Below are 16035 nucleotides of genomic sequence, written 5' to 3'. Positions count from 1 at the left end.
ACTGATCACATGCATACACTTTCTAAATTAAACCAACAACTGGAAGTGAGTTCCTGCTCACAGGGTCCTTAGGTAAAAGCACATAGTGCATGTAATGTGTGTCTGGGCTGTTAGGAACCGTACAAATATTTAGACTCATAACTGGTATTATTCCTGGCAGTTGCAGGGGTGTGGCAAAAAACAAAAGTCACTCCTCAATTCTGCCAGGTAGTCAAAGTGGCCTGAAATTCTTGGGAAATTTGCTCCAATGTTGGGAGGTCTTCCTGCCTCCAATCCAGAATGGCTGGATGGAGACCACTCCTAAACCCTCTCCATAACCAGGCCAGCCCCTTCACCTACTTGTGTAGTGGAGCTGAGGCTGCTGCTGGGTAACTTGAATCCTCCATGTGTACAAATGACCCCAGGTTTCCAAGGGCCTAGCGGGCCATGTCCACTCTGCTGAGCAAGTTCTGACAAGTACATTCCATCCACTGCCAGGAGGCGGGGGGCAGCACCTTCAGTGTGAGCAGAAGGAATGGTACCTACATTTGTGGCTGCCTTTTCTTGGCCTCTGGGGCTGGGGAGAGCTTTGTATAAAATGTGTGTGAGTCTCCCTTAGGTTGTTTACTGAGTCCCTATAATAAAAATAATGCACAAACATACTGTTCTTTATACATGAAGAGGCCAATAGCACTAATAACAATTGTTTGTGTCAATAAAATATGCCATTTGAAGGATTTTTCCTGTAGTTGCATGTGGATTTCACGTCAAGAAATATTAGTTATTTACTATGTAACTGACATAGTGCTGGAGGGGAAAAGAAGTGTACCAACTGGTTCTTATCCTAAAAGAGTTTCTTCACAAACCTTAGAGCACTGAAGTCCTGCTCTGCTTAGCCAAGTGGCAGGGCAAGTCACAGAGCTTCATGAGCCTCAGGATCCTGATCTCTAAGATGGGAAGACAATTATGATAACATCAACTACCCTCACCATTCAGTGTGGTTGTGAAAGTCAAATACTAATATATATGAGAGTTCCTTGTAAATTGAAAATGTCCTGCAAAGTTGAATTTTCAAAAATAATAGTAATTAAATGCTAAACTAAATACCAGAAAGTGACAAAATGCAGGTACTATTAGAAAGGAAAGAGATCAATGCTGGCTTAGGTTTTATCAGAGCGGGGGACGGGGCGAGGGGACATCATGGAGGAGATAGAGGCTGTGCCAGCTCCTGGGCTGTGTGTGATTACATGGAGGGCTGGACATTCTGGTGGGGAAAAGGGCGAGTTGGGGTGAGCTACATAGGTTGGAAAAGCCAGAGCAGAGGTACAGAGGCCAACAGGTACAGAGTTCGAGATGGGGATGGCAGCGAAGAAGGCTTCTAAGGAAGAGTGAGAACTGAAGTGGCACAGGCAAGATTGGTGAGATCATAGGGGGCTTTGAAAGCCTAACATGGAGTTGGTGCAACAGCCTCAAGGAGGCCCTGAAAGTTGTGAGCAGAGGAGACCTAACAGCCTCACTCTTTCAGTGGCCACATTCTCTTATCTGATCTTGCTTGTGATGGAAAGTACGTCCTACCAGAGCTCCGGATTATACAGGATTAAGCTCCCACCCATGGGCTTCACTGGCAATCCGCCCTAACCAGTCAGGCAGAGTAATCACAGATACCACAATTAAAAAAAACTTTTATTAATAGCATCCGTTCTCCCTTAGACAAAAATCTAATTATAAACTGAAATGAAATATCACCAAACCAATCAGAAAGAAATGGCTATTTATCTCTTGATCCCTTGGGAACAGGGGGAGTGGGATAAAAACAGGATGCAATCAGTTCTCCCTCCTTCAAACTGGCACCCAGATGGGCTTGGGTTTATTTATGATTGGTGAAAGTCCAATCAATATCCTACACTTACAACTTAGTTTAGTTTTTTAAAGCCTCCTGAAAACATTTCTTCCTTCAATCTACTGTAATTTGTAGAGGGGAGGGATTTCTTGCCCTATTTCACAGATGAATAATCTTTTCACAGTAAAAGTTTGTTCCAAATTTGTTCAAAATTGTAAAGCTGGCTAGTGGCCAATGGCACACAGGGCTCTAGTTTTCCACTTCCCCAATGAGACGCTTTCTGCACTGAAGTAATTCCTAAAATGCAACAACGAGGGCAGCAAGCAGTGGCAACCAAACCCCTTCGCAGTTTACAAAGCCTCCCATTTCTCAAACTCTGTGAGGTATGGGGTTCCCCTCCAGCTTTGGATCCGTATACAACCATAGTTCTCTCTCACCCCACCCCCATCCACTGCTCCCTACCCCAACTCCTGGCCTCTATTCAACATTGTTGCCCTGGGGAAACCTTCCTTGACCTCATTACAGGTCAGAGCCCCTGCTCTGTGCCCTTCACCATACCTATAGTGTCACCACAACCCATAATCTGCAGTAGAGTAATTGTTTAATCATTGTTCTGCCTTTCTAGATGGAATCTATTCCCACCATGGCATCCTCTGCATCTGGGACACATTTTGCCCTTGGGAAATAAGTGCTGAATTAACAAATGAACATGTTTATAGATGAAGAAGCTCTGAGGCTCACTGAAATTAAATGACTCGTCTAAGGTCTCATACCTAATAAAAGATCATGTGCCAATTCCTCTATCTCTAAATAGCCAGTTTTCCTTCTGCTCTGCCACACTAGTTTCTAGGTTCACACAGATCATGTTGGTCAGTTGGAAAGAGATACCCAGGAAAATAAAGTCTCCAGTTGAAATGTCAGTATCTCGGGTTTGGAGAGCTCTTTCAGCCTGGGCAGTATGCTCAAATACCAGGTATTCTTGGGTGCTCCTGAGTAGATCTCTTTTGGAGACTGGCTACTTTTTAATCTCCAGTGAGGCTGTCAGGACTAAGAAACAGAGATGAGAGCAGCCGAGGCTCGACTTCCAAGGAACACTGGTCTCAAATGGACAACAAGCTTTGTTTTCATGGGGTGCCATGTTGAATATCAAGATTATATCACTTGGAAGTGAGACTACCCTTGTTGGAAAGCCCTGATTGGCTGTGTTTGACTTCTTGGTGTTCTTGATTTTTAATTTTTTTTAAATATACAGGGTCTCACTCTGTCACCCAGGCTAGTGTGCAGTGGCACAATCACTGTAACCTTGATTTCCTGGGCTCAGGCAATCCTCCTGCCTCAGCCTCCCAAGTAGCTAGGACTACAGGCGTGCACCACCACATCTGCCTAATTTATTATTATTATTACTTTGGTAGAGACAGGGTCTTCCTATGCTGCCCAGGCTGGTCTTGAACTCCGGGCCTGAAGTTATCCTCCTGCCTCAGCCTCCCAAAGTGCTGAGAGTACAGGCATGAGACACTGTGCTTGGCCTCTTTGTGCTCTTCAATTGATATGATTTTATTTGGTAACTTCTGGCTGCAAAGTCAACTGAGTAGAGTATGTGTGTATTTGTGGGGGGCGGTGGGCTGGCTCACTACCTCACTGCTATTACTGTAAAAAGACCTCCCTGCTTTTTCCTGGAGGGAGGAACTTCCTTTGCTGGCTTTTTCTTCCTTCACTGATTCTGGGTTGTTGATACCATTGTGGCCAAGGAAGCCAGGAACTTCCATTTCCATTCTCTGCTGTACAGCAGCAAATTATTCAATTCAACTCACATTTGTTGAGTACCTACTATGTGCATGAAGAACTTCTCTCTCTTCTAAGGCTTTCCCAGACAATGCTGCCTAGTGAGAAGTAGAAAACTTGCCAGCTATCCGGGTAACGAAATCAAAATTGAATTTTTCTTCTTTTGATAGAGACTTTAGGAATAAAGTCAAGGAATTTATTTTTTTTTTTTGTTGGGGAACGGGGCAAGCACAGGCGAAGTGCCATAAGGCATGACTAGTTCAGTATGCCAAGGGAAATTCAAAAAAATGCTTACGGAAGCAGCAAGGAGGGAGCCGTTAATTCTAATGACGAATCCAGGGCAGACTTCGATGAGGGTGTGATTTGAGTTGGCACCTGCAAGGTGCATAGAATGTTTAAAGGCAGCGGGGACGGGAAAGAAAGGTGACTCCAGGCTGCTCAAGAAACCCAGCTGGCTCAGAGAAAGAATCCAGTCAAAGTGGCCCGTGCTCCAACTCAGCTCTAGAGGCCTCCAACCTCCCGATGTTATGGCTGCAACACTAAAATAGCTTGCTCCACCCGACCCCCTCTCCCAGGGCCTTCTCGCAGCCACTGCTTTAATTGCCATGGCATTCCAGGGACCACTCCAGCACCTGATGGGTATTCTTCAAGGTTCTGGCCCTAGGAGGAGGCTGCTCCTGATGTTCTCTCCCTCCATACATCATAACATGTTATGACTTGAGTGTCCGGGGATAGGGCCATAGGCAGGAGTGACTGATGACACATTGGGCTTAAGGACATTCAGGGCTACAATTTCAAATTGTTTTCACATTTGACTATGAAGGCAGATTACTGTGTTAAGGAAACTTGAGTGTATAGTGAGTTTTCTGCCTCCTCCCTGTCCCTCACCCTCACCCCAACTACATTTTATCTCTTTGTACAGCATATCCTTACACTTGATGATAATTCTGACTTCAAATTGGGTGTCACAGGCCCTGCATAACCAAAGCCAGTTCTACTTGGCTCACGTTCAAAGGGATCCCTCTTTCACTGCCCTCTCACCCACAATCAGCCTGCCAACATTTAGCACAAAGTTTGTGGAAACAAAATGACATTCTGCCCTAAGAGTCAAGCCTAGATCAGTCTGTGGTCAGAGGTTGCACAACGGAAGCCCAAGAGGCAGCTGCCACCAGAGAGTGGATTGTGTTTGATCTGCAGCTCTCAGTCTGCGCTCTCACCCAGCTTGTGTGACCCTCTCAGATGGACCAGCCTGGGTCAAAGCCTGGTCCCACCACACACTGGCTTCTGAATATGAAAAGTCCCTTTCCCTCTCTGTGCCTCAGTTTCCTCAACTATAAAAGGGGGATAAGAATAGACCCTCTGTCGTAGGATTATTGTGGGAACCAGATGAGTTAAATACTCTGTGTGATGTGGGTGAAACAGTGCCTGGCACAGAGCACATCTTCAGTGCATGTTGGCTTTACCTGTCAGGCACCCTGTAGGCATCTGAGCTTATGACCTCTGCTGGGGCCCAATGCTGAGGAGCTCGAGTATGCAAAAGGGAAGACAGTGATGAATCCTGTGTGCATGATGGAAAGACACCACTGTTTCATTATTTCAGAGCGAGTGAGGAATGCTCAGGCCTGTAAAACTGATGCAAAGCACCCTCTAAATAGGTGGGAAAAAGAGGATTTGTTAGCCCAGGGGCCATTTTCTGGAATCATCTGTAGCACAGAGATATCATAGTTGAAAATTTCTTTCCTTCTCTACCACCTCACCTCCCTGACAATGCTTGCTCACTGATAGTACACAGGCTGCTCCTGTTTGCTTTCCCACTTGACATTAAGCTATTACAGAGCTTTCTCCTCTGGGTATCCCCAGGGTCTGGTTCAGTGCTGGCACATATTAGATGTACAATAAATGCTTTTTGATTAAGTAATTGACTGGTTATGATCTGAGGAGATGAGAAAGAACCAGAGTGAAGAGTATCTCTGTGAGGGCTATGCTATGTCCATGGGCCAGGAAGCCCACATTCACTTCTGGCACCCCAAGCTCTCATACTTATGCAAGCTTCTTGTGGGCCCCTGCAGAGCCAGGTGATAGGTTGGGATAGCAGGGTAGGTCTCCAGCAGGGTGAGGGGACCAGGACCCGGGCCTGGGCAGAGCAGGAAGACCTTGCAATGGGCTGAGCTTTCACAATTGGGGTTGCAGCTCAAAGCAGCAGCTTATGGCTCAGGTAAATTGGTTGGACATCTGGGGAGCCAGCCGAACAAGGGTGAAGCAGGACTCAGGGATTCCAGAATGGCACAGCCACAGCCTGAGCAGTGGGTGAAGAGATGGCCACACTAGCGAGCAGAGATCTCAGCATAGACTAATCCCAGGAATGGGCTTTTCTCACAGCTCTCAATGAGAGGCGCAGGGCTTGCAGCTAGGTGCTTGCAGGCTCCTGGGTGGTAGGTGGTAGGTCCTTGAGGGTGGAATCTGTGCCTGCATTTTGTTCTGTTTTTTAAAAATTCTCCACAGCCTCTAGTGCGGTGTCAGGTACACACAGAAGAGCTTGAGAACTGTGTATGGAAAAAAATGGAAGCAGCCAGAGTCATGTCCGGGCAGCTTCTGCCTTGTGAAGCAAAGCCGCCAGGCCTCCTAGGAGTCCTCAAAATTCTCTTTATGCAAAGAGGAGTTGCAGATGACTGACCAAAAGCAAGTGATACACCCTGACAGTGCCTGGGAGAGAGGAGTGAGAATTACCAACTGGAGAGAGTCTAGACCTTCCCATGAAGCTACTGCTTCTTGTACCTGCCAGCTGAGATGAACTGGCAAAGATACTGTATAGCCATACGCTAGGAGTCTTTGAAGCAATAACAAACCTTAATTGAAATGTAAATCAGAGTTTAGGAAAGAGGTTTCCCAGTTCATTTCTTCTCTGCGATCTCATGTCACATTACAGGGTCTCCTCCCTGGGCATTGGCCGACCTCACACGGTGCCACTGGAAGGCCTCCTGCCCCACTCCCTACCCTTCTTCTCCCTCTTCCCTTGTCTTCTTCTCATGTACACCGTGTCTGTTCAGAGACGGAGGACAGCCAAAGCCATTGGAGGCCTTTTCTCGTCTCCCTTCCCCATCCCAGGGCACATCTGTTTTGAGAAAGTCTATGAGTTGAAATATAGGACCAAGGCATAGGAGTTCCATGTCAGTGTAACAGGGCTGGGGATTCCTTCTACAGAAGCACACATGTTTATGAACCTATGTTTAATAAGTGGCAACTGTGTGCCAGACACTGTGCACTGGAAATGCAATGATGGAGTAGTAAAGTCAAAGGGTGCCTGGGGAGGGTCAAACATTGCCAAGGGCCCCACAGGGTTATCAACAAAATAAAAGACTTAGATTTCATCTCCTTTGAAAAGTCTACAGCCTAGGGCCAGGATAAGTGCTCTACCTCTGTGTCCCTGTCATGACACCTATCATAGCTTTTGTAACACTGTGTTATAACTGCCTCTTGACCTATCTGTCTGCCAAAATGACTGCAATCCCGAGAAACAGAATGGCTTCTTATTCATCAGTGGTGGCAGCTGCAGAGTTCCTTTGCAGGAGCTGGGGAAGAGCACTTAGCTCTTGGTGGAGACCTCAATTGCTTCTTCTATAAAATAGGGATGTTACAGGTTGAATATCCCTAATCTGAAAATCCAAAACCCCAAATGCTCCAAAATCTAAAAGTTTTTGAGTGCTGATGGGACACTGAAATGCACATTGGATTTTAAATTAGGGATGCCGAACTGGTAATTCCAGTATAATAAAAATATTCTAAAATCTGAAAAAAAAATCTAAAATCCAAAACATGTCTAGTCCCAAGCATTTTGGATAAGAAATACTCAACCTGTAGTAGTACCTATTTTGTTCAGTTGACATGAGGGTTAGATAAGGGAAAATAGGTAAAGCGCTTAATGTTATTCCCAGCACAGATAGAGTACCATAAATGTTGCTGTTGTTAGCTGTTGCTTCCTACTCAGTTATACCGAGAAGGGGCTTTAGTTTACCCCCAAATATTTTCTATCTCAAGCATCCAAATAATCCCGAATCTCTAGGGCAACGAGAGGCAGTATTTAATATCTTTTATAAAAGCATAAGATCAAATGCATCAAGTAAGAGACCAGACAGGAAAAGGTATGCCACTTAATATGTGTATTATCTTCAAGAAAGGAAAATTACTTTCTAAGTATGTTGATAAAAATGAGGGGAAAGGAAAGCAGTTTGGCAACTCCTCAAAAAAGGTAAAGGTAGAATTACCATATGATCTAGCAATTCCATTCCTAGGTTTATGCCCAAAAGAACTGAAAACTGGTATTCAAACAAATCCTTGTTCACAGCACACTATTCACAATAGCCACAAGGTGGAAACAACGCAGATGTCGGTCAACGAATAAACAGATAAACTCTTATGGTATATGCACACAATGGAATATGATTCAGCCATAAAAGGGAATGAAGTACCAATACATGCTACAGCATACATCAACCCTGAAAACACGTTAAGTGGAAAAGGCCAGTAGCAAAAGGTCACATATTGTATAATTCCATTAATATGAAATATCTAGAATAAGCAACTCCATAGAGGTAGGATGCAGATTGGTGGTTGCTGGGGACTGGGAAGAGGGAACAATAAGAAGAAATTGCTTAATGGGTATGGGGTTTTATTTTGGGGTGATGAAAACGTTTTGAAACTAGATGGAGGGGTGATTGCACAACATTCTGAATGTACTAAATGCCACTAAGCTATTCACTTTAAAATGGTTAATTTTATGTAACATAAATTTCACCTCAATTAAAAAAATGCAAGAGGAAATAACAAAATTTCTTGAAAACTAATAGATGTCACATGGTAAAGAATGGCAGAGTTTCCCTTATTAATTGTTTGAGAAATATAAAATGTTGTCTGTGATCTCTTTACTGTGTATTTATTCATTAATTCCAATGCCAAGTGTTGAATGACCACATGCCCAGTAGTTTAAGTACTTTTCCCCTTACCCTCAGGCCCTACCTTGAAGGAATAATATTTTATAAACCACCAAAATCTTATTCCTGGAAAATGTCAGTCAGGAGCATCCGAACTTCTTCCCCTGTGGCACATGCTCTGTGACTGTGTCTCCTCCCTTGTTCCAGACAGTGTGGAGGACTGCAGTGCCTTTGTCTGGAAATGAGGTGTTCTTTCCATGGCCAGCTTTGGGAAGCTGTGCTATCCACCCACTGAAAATAGTCAAAACCCAGCTCTTTCCTCAAAGGGGTCAATGATGTCCTTATGCAAAACCAAGAAAAGCACAGTCTTTGGAAATCGGCAAGGAAGAAAGCACTGCTTTCTTCCTGTACTTGTGAAGGCTTTGGTCCAAGTGTCTTGCAGGGCAAGATCTGAGTTTCTAATTGGGAAACTAGGAAAGCTCTGAGCAGGCTGCATCTGGTGGGGTGGTATGCAAGTGTGTTCCCCTTTCCCAGTGGAGGTTTCATTATGCAATGGTGTGGGTCACCCATGTAATGAGATGGGAGGCTTTTATCTAGGCCACTGTTATGCTATGCTGGCAACTGCTACTCAGCAGATTGTGGGCCTTGGGCAGGAGGGAAGTTTCAGGTCAGGAGTGGAAGGTGGGGAGAGAGAATGGAGGGTGGAAGCCATCAGTCATTTACAAGAAAGGGGTTTCATAGATAAGCTAAGTCTGCAGGACTGGCCTTAAGAGTAACTTATTCTCTTTTGTTATTGACACATCTCCCTAACATAATGTTGAAGAAACGATATATGTTTCTGGTGGGGGTGGGCAGGACTGTATGCCTTAAATTCTTAGCACCACCATTCAACAAGTGGTTACTGAGAGCCTAGCATGCACACTGAAAATTTGTGGGAGCCAAGAAAGTTTGGATAGACATTTGTTTACTCTGGGTTCCAAATCACTGGGAAGGTCACTTTGACCCCAGCGTTAGTCCCTGGGTGGTTTCAGGCCAGTGTGCAGGAGTGGCTGTCTGGAACTTGCAGGCTACAGCCAGGGCTTTGGTACATGATGATCACATGCAGAGGGGCTTTTGAAAACTGGTACTTTGGCCCATGGGGCTGCAGAGGAATCACAGGTTAGAAACCATGAGCAGATGGATGCACATTCAACATCTTACCCGAGTTGGGGAGGAACAAGAAGCTCTTGACTCAGAGTGCAGCATTCTTTTCTCTTATTTATGGTGGCCACTGTCACGTCATTTACGTTAATACACAGCATATCCACTGTACTATTCTATTCCCGTAATACTAAGCTCATGGAACTTCCCTGTTCCCACTGCCTCTTTCCCTTCCCCTGCCCTTGACCCTCTTTCCCTGCCCCTACACCACCTCTGAACCTGTGGCCCACAGCTCTTTTCCCTGTCAGGACAATGTGAAGACTAAACATACTATCACATGCAACTATCCTTATTGTTATTATTTGTATATTATTTTCCTCTCTTCTGCCAATTTTCTTTTTATGACTTGCCTGGGAAACTAAAAAAAAATGCTGATGGGCTTTTCTGAAGACTATCCAGCTTGAAATTAGGGTTGTATTTGAGGAGAATAAAATGTAACCGAAAAACATCCCATCAGGAGAAAGCTACAGTGAAGAGCAAGGGCATGTCTGCAGCGGCTTCTAAATACAATCATCTCTTCAATTTTGACCAAGAACTACAGCAATGGTTAGGTTTTGTTTCATTTCTTAGTGACAAACTCCATGGAGTGGCTTGCTCACAATCGTGGGAGCAAGTCTCTTCCCAGGGGTGGGGATTGGGTTTGGATGCCGCCATGTCCCCTGGGAGTTGCCTCTGAGAAAGAAATCTTGTGTTTGTGTGAGGTTCATTTTGGAACTTAGCTGCCCTTTCCTGGTCTCCACTAAATGTCCACTCATGTCCCCAGATGATACTCTGTTCAGATGGCTCAGACTGATGTGGGGGAAAAGCCAGAAACCTGGCCTGGGCTCTGGCCCTGGGGATTGTCTTTCAAAGAATTTGCACCCGATTTTCCTTTTGCTGTCCAGGGAGGGAAAAAGTCTATCATGCCACTGTCTTTATCTCTCTTACTGTGTCTGTGACGAGTCTCCTGAAAGCCCATTATTCATCTGGAACCCTTCTTGCTGAATGGTAAGTTACATATCGATATTGGATATGTAATTCCGACTGCTCCACTGGTCTGTAGCTCATTCTTATCTCTGAGACAAAACACTCTTTCTGACAAGTTTGAGGAAACGCTAAAAGGATTTTAGTTAATTAAGGCACCCAATGTTGTTTCTCTTCTTGAGGGGTATTTGGGAACTCCTGAGAAAACTTAAAGGATTGAAACTGAGGAAACAGAAGAGATGAGGGTGGTATGGAGGTTGCCTTAAAAGTTGAGAACTACCTGCATCCCTTGAGGGTCTGCCCCTAGTTTGCCCTGGAGGCCACTGGGGGAGGATTGGAACTTCAGGTACAATTTTCATTTCACCTTTCCGCAGGCATTTGAATGCCTAGCTGTGTCCTTGTGTGCGAGATACAAAAGGTGATAGAGACCCTGGATAGTATTGGGTATTCCTGGGCAGAGGCAGATAGAACTTGGATTCTGGTCCCTCCATTAACCAGCTCTGTGACTGGGCCCACACTTCCCCTCCCTGAACTGTAGTTTGCTCATCTGTGAAGTGAAGGGGTGGGGCTGGCTCTTCTCAGAAGTGTTTTTCCATTTAAAGTCTCTGAATCTGTGGTTACTTCCTCTTTTTCATCAACAGCTTAGCCTCTATTAGAACCCCGTTTACTTGAAGGTTTTTGATGTTGGCATAACATTCGAACTTCACGGGGTTGGAGTAAGTCAGGCTTCCCTGGTTGGGACAGGGAAAAATCACAAATATACCCAAGCCATTGACTGATGCTCAGATTCCGGGCCATTGGATTAAATGAGTTAAACCAGCACCTTGGTGAGAATTAGAAAAAAGCATCCCCTCCATGTGGACTCAGTTGCAAGTGGGGTGGGTCTAAGGCCTAGCAGGTGGAATTCTGGTACTTTCAGCTCCATAGACTCCCAGGAGTCCTTGTGCAGTACACAACCTGCATAAGCAATAGCAGAGCATTGACTTCTTTGGGCTCTGACCATTTTTGCTAAGGAGGACAAAAGAGGCCAGAGTAGATGCATGTCATTGATACAATGGAAGGAGACTTAAAATTACTGCCTTAAAATATGTCATACAATAAGAAAGCTGCAAGTCTGGGCCGAAGATGCTGCCCAGAGCCTACACCTACACAGTCTGTCTAATTTTGGTAGTTTCAAGAGGCAAGATTAGAAATAATAATAAAATCCCTTATATTTTTATAGAGTCTTATAATTTATGTAGCACATTAAATGTACTTTCTTTTTCAATTTGATTCTGATTCTAACCATTGCCCTGGTGAGTAATAATTATCCCCATTTTAAATATAAGGGAAATGAAGCTGAGAGATTCAAGAACTTGTTCAAGGTCAGCCAGCATGCTATGCTACTTAGCGGGATTGTGCGACTGATTGTGTTGTACGAGGAAGGGAAGCGGTTAAGCCAGGAACTGAACGCATGTATGTCTAGCTCCAAGCTCAAGGTTTTTTCTTCCATGCAGGTCACACAAGATCCTGAGCAGAGCACTGGCAGCCAGACCTAAGTAACTACTCTGTAGGGGTCTGAAATTAGTCAGAGTAGGTCATCCTTCTTGTTTTTATGAAGTCAGGACTCTCCCACACAGGGGTAGGTAACTAAAGACTTGGAGTGTGAGTTCTGGAAAGGTCTTCACAGATCTTACAACTGAACTAAGTATTAATTTTTCACATGGAGGAGTGATAATTAAATGCTTGTTTACTATCTATGTGCCATGAACCCAGAATTCTCTCCTTCATTTTAGGAATTATCCTCGAAGGTATCTTGAGAAAGCCTTGAGCGTTTGGAGAAAGTCATCTGGAAGTCACCACATGATATGAAAATATCTATAGGCCACTACTGACAAATACAAGACTCTTCAGCACCAATGTGGTGCTACCACAGGCCTCTTTAGCTGCCTTCCACCTCCACCTACGTTCCAGACCTGTATACCCAACTGCTTATCTCCATCTGCACATTTGCTGGGCATATTCAACCTTAATATGTCTACAGTGTTAATCACTGCCTTCTCCACAATCTGCTTCCCAAGCCCACTCCTTCTCTAGCTTACATGATTTTTATTAATGGCTCCACAAGGTACCTTCCACTGTCTATCCCACTCAACACCTTATAATCACTCTCTGTTCACTCATTCCTCCTTTACCACATTCACTTGGTCACCAGGTACTTTTGATTCTACTTCCTAAAATCCATTCCTTTTCCTCGGTTCCCACTGCCATTGTCTTAGCTGAGGTCTTAATTATCTCTGCTTTCCATCTCTCTAAGCCAGCCCCCATCTGGCCAATACTTCTTTCTCCAAACACAAATCTGACCGGATCCTTCCTCTGCTTAAAAACTCAAAAATGGCTTCCCATAGGAGGGAGTTCACCCTTCTCAGTCTAGCAGTGTAATTCCTATTACACGCTGTTCCCTACCTGCCATTGACTTTGCATACCCTCTTTGTTCAAAACACACTTTCCCTAGGAACTCCTAGTCATTTTCAAGATCCTGCTCATTCATCACTTCTGTGGTGTGGACTTCACAGATGATTCTGGGGAAGGATCTCCTCCCTCTCCCCTGGATTAGTCAGTGCCCTGTAGCTACTGCTATTATAATGTATATTATCCTGAACTGCAGTTTATTTCTGTATCTGTCTCACTTACCAGACTGAAGCTCCTCAAAAGCAGAAACCATCTCATTATCTTTGGACTCCAAGGCCCTGGCATACTGGCCAGCACACGGTAGGTTTGGTAAATGCTGAATGAATGTATGGAATGGTTGCACCTCCCTCTTTGGTGAAATCAATAACTTGGTTTGTTGAGTGTTTATTATTCTCTTGGGTTTAGTCTTTAGGGAAGAGGGCAGAAGTCATATTCATTTCACAGGCTAAATATTGACAATGTATGGAGGCCAAAGAAACATTTGTTTTACAACACATCTCTTTCCTAAAATTGTACCTGGGGTGGGGACAGACAGGCAGAATTTCAGACAAAAGGAAAGACTTGGTCAGATTTTCCTGTACAGCTGCCTCTCCAGCCCAGCACTGGGTGAAGGGCAGGCACATCAGACTAAGTGGTTGATGCAACTGAACCAGCTTAAAGGCTGGTAAGACCCTTGCAGAAGTCTTTAGATAGAACTTGCAAACCATTTGCAAAAGGGTTAGGAACAGGATACATCAATGCTATTTTTAAGTCCTGCTCTTTGTAACTCAAGGCTCTCCATTATCTAACAGAACTTCAGAATGAGGGTTCCTTAAAATTAGCTTCAGGTCCTTATGAGCTGTAGCTGAGCAAATGAAATGCAACTGCTTTAGAAGGGAGGGGCTTCCAAGATGCTCCAGTGGTCTTTTCCTTCCCTTCCTCGTACAACACAATCGGTGGCACAATCCCGCTAAGTAGCATGGCATGCTGGCTGCCGGTGTTCTCTGTTAAATTAGGGTGAGTGCTTGTCTGTGCTTCAGTTTCCCTTTCGGTTAGGCAGGACTGGTCTTCCCACTAGCTATCATCTATAGTTTACTTAACTCCATTATCATATGACGAATCCCCGTAAAGCTCTTCAGAATGTTAGGGAAACAGGTCCTATTATGCCCCCATTCTACTTTCATGGATGGGATGGGGGGTCCGGGAGTGGGACCATTGATTGTCAAAGAAGTTAGGAAGTAATCTGTGTCACAGCAAGCTCCCTGGAAACTCTCAGAATAGCAAACAGGTTTCCTCTCCGCCCCTGGCTCCAGGCCATATTTTCGTTTTGGCTAGTTCCTTAGCCCCAGAGAAAATCTGGCTTCTCCTAGAATGGTTTAGAAACACCTAAGCCCGCGATGCTTTCCGGAGGGTCTCAGGCCTTGGCTTTCTCAGTAAAAAACAGAATTTCCATGTGTCCCCTTCAAAGCGCTCCTACCGGCAGCTGGAGTAAGGTAACTCCACCGCCGACCTCCGAGGAGTTCATGTGGACTCAGCCCAGGCGCAGAGAGGAAGACTCCTGAGAGTCCTCGCGAAGGAGGGAAACACACCAGAACTAAAGTTGTGAAGGCGCAAGAGGCTACTTAGGAATAATTCCTTGTATCTCTGGGGCAGGTCTCACCCTTCTAAAGACAGGAGTGAGTGGGCGTCCCCTTCCAAACAGAGGGCGCTTAAAAATGTATTTTTAAAAAACATAACAGAAAGTCCTGAAACTCACCTTTTGGTCCGCGGAAGGGCTTCCTGCAGGCCCAGGGAATCTCCCGGGTGCTGCCCCGTCTGACAGCGCCCCGGGCCCTGGAGGGAACTGTGGGTTCCTTCTTGGTTGCCTCTGCACTCCCACCCTGAGCCAGGTCTGGCGTGTAGGGCCCCCGCGCCGGCCGAGGTCTTGGGAGCCGCCCGCCCCGCCCCGCCCCGCCCCGCCCCGCGCCGCCCCCGCCCCCGCGCGTACCTGCCGCTGCCGCCGAGGACAGCGCCCTCTGTGTTCCCTGCCTTCCTGCGGGCCGACGCCTGGCATAGTTGAGGTTTCGCTCCAACTCTGTCCTGCCCCTGATGTCAGAGGCACAACTTCCTGAATCTGGCTTGCCGTTCCGCCCGCTCCAGGGGCTCGGCCCAGGCTTTCCACCCTGGGCCAGCCCACCTCGGGTGCCTCTGGCCTTGGGCGCACACGCCCCAGACGCGCCCTCTCCGTCTTCCCGCCAGTGGCTCCCCACTCCCCGCCCCGCCATTACGTGTCCTCGCCCCCTCAGTCCCGGAACACGCCTCCTTCAGGACACAGCGGCTGCGGAGCCAGCCCCAGTGTCTTTCACAGACGCACCAGTGTTCCAGGAACGGGACACAGAACTCTGGGCAAACCCGGCTTCAGGGAAAACAGCAGCCTAAATAGAGCGGCCTTCCTGGAAGGGGTGGGAGGCGTTGGAGAGGGATACCATGCGGCAGGTTGGGTGAAGGCGCCAATGTCTTATCGGGACAAATGAGCATGACAGTCCCCTCTAGCCAACACCGGTTGCTGCAAGGGGTGCAGGTGACATCTCAGAAGAGTCTTTGTCTCTGCTCCCTGGAGGCGTTAAGGAAAACTGTACCCAAGGAGCTGTCACAAGCAATGATGGAGGGGAAAGCTGACTTCAAAAAGTTCTCAGGGGTTCTTCCCTCTCATCCTCAGCTGCTCTCCATCTACTTTCTACTCAGATCTCTTGGCTCTAGTTCGGAGCACATGGGATGCTAGGTAATGAAAAGACCTGCGCCCGGTTGAATGGTGGACTCCAGACAAAAAGCTCTGATGATTCATAGCTTGTTCAGTGCCTCCAGGGATACTGTGGGTGGGAAAAGAGGGGGATGCCAGGACCTGGCTGTGGAGCATCTCAGGGGCCTCCTCAG

At 46.1% G+C, this 16035-nt stretch overlaps 1 protein-coding gene across 5 annotated transcripts in view; it reads right to left on the bottom strand.

The window, feature by feature from the left end:
* Window positions 1–15237, bottom strand: part of KIAA0040 (KIAA0040 ortholog) — a 35632-nt gene extending 20395 nt beyond the window's left edge. For 2 of the 5 annotated variants that reach the window (XM_012511586.2, XM_012511590.2), the window contains exon 1: window positions 15110–15237. The gene's annotated coding sequence lies outside the window, so the exon portion shown is untranslated. Of the gene's footprint in view, window positions 1–14878; window positions 15016–15109 lie in introns of those variants that run through there. The other 3 variants (XM_012511589.2, XM_012511588.2, XM_012511587.2) reach the window with 2 other exon arrangements.
* Between the last annotated feature and the right edge of the window lie 798 nt (window positions 15238–16035).

The sequence above is a fragment of the Nomascus leucogenys genome, chromosome 12, assembly GCF_006542625.1.
Source record: "Nomascus leucogenys isolate Asia chromosome 12, Asia_NLE_v1, whole genome shotgun sequence".
In the NCBI taxonomy this organism is placed as follows: domain Eukaryota; kingdom Metazoa; phylum Chordata; class Mammalia; order Primates; family Hylobatidae; genus Nomascus; species Nomascus leucogenys.
This window is presented reverse-complemented; position numbering and strand designations above follow the sequence as displayed.